Genomic DNA, 1,078 nt, shown 5'->3' with positions numbered 1-1,078 from the left:
GGGGGACAACGTGACGCGGGAATGTAATGTGTGTATAGACAGTGTGTAATTGATCTGCGGTCAGAAGTATTATTGACGTTCGTTGATATAGCGTTTGTTTTAGCGCGATTGTTGAAGTTGAGTGTATCGGTAAAGTTATATTCGGAAAGAATAAACCAGTTTTATTAAGTAAAGACTTGTGTCGCTTAAGTTTCGTCGGAACGAAGTTACGGAAAATTAATTAACACACGGAGACGTAACAATATTTTGTGTTTGTGGACATAAACTGAAAATATTTTCATTTTCCTGATGAGGTTTTATTTATAATTTAAATCACAGAGACGAGGTAAACTTGAGCCATACTTCAATATGCAAAATTACATTTATATTAGGGTTTTTCATGTTAATCATAGGCGTCAAGGATTGTCCTGCAAATATAATTCGTGTTTCATTAAACAACATTTAATGCCTTATATTTCATCGGATTCATTAGTTGTATAATATTTTTGGTAAAATCGGTCTGTACATTCCAATAGTTACGTCATTAAAATGCTAAGGAGTCGACATCCTATTTCTGAATTCATGCTTTACAATAGTTCGTTATGACTTTCTTCTCATTGATCTCGTTTTACTTGTATCTTTCGCATGACAACTCGATTTCAGATCTCGCTCTCTCTGAGATAGTCAAAGCGCTTACATTTCTTGCTATGTTGTATATAAGACTTGATGACCAGATAATGTCACTAACTTTTATTAATTGACTTTCATTGTTATAATAAATATCACATTAGATGCCTGCCTTATATCTCATAGAGTAGTTAACTTTGCAAACAGTGTGTACAGTATAAATACATCCACTTTAATCAACCAAATGACGGCACTTAATTTGTCACAGAACGACATCATTCCACACGTCACATAAGTAAGCATTGGCTTGTTAATATTGAAGAGGTGAAGTAAACACTGTAAACACCAATCATGTAATTGATATGCCTTTTCTTTGCATAGAATCTAGCGAAACTTACTGAAACTAAAGAGTATCAATATACAGTAAAAGAGTTTGTTTGTTTGTTTGTTTGTTTTTGAATTTCGCGCAAAG

General features: G+C 33.3%; 1 long non-coding RNA gene across 1 annotated transcript in view; it reads left to right on the top strand.

The window, feature by feature from the left end:
- The window catches only part of LOC111083123, a 25,656-nt gene that overhangs the window by 4,719 nt on the left and 19,859 nt on the right, over positions 1-1,078 (top strand). The window lies entirely within an intron of this gene.

Source organism: Limulus polyphemus, unplaced genomic scaffold, assembly GCF_000517525.1.
Source record: "Limulus polyphemus unplaced genomic scaffold, Limulus_polyphemus-2.1.2 Scaffold5, whole genome shotgun sequence".
In the NCBI taxonomy this organism is placed as follows: Eukaryota; Metazoa; Arthropoda; class Merostomata; order Xiphosura; family Limulidae; genus Limulus; species Limulus polyphemus.
This window is presented reverse-complemented; position numbering and strand designations above follow the sequence as displayed.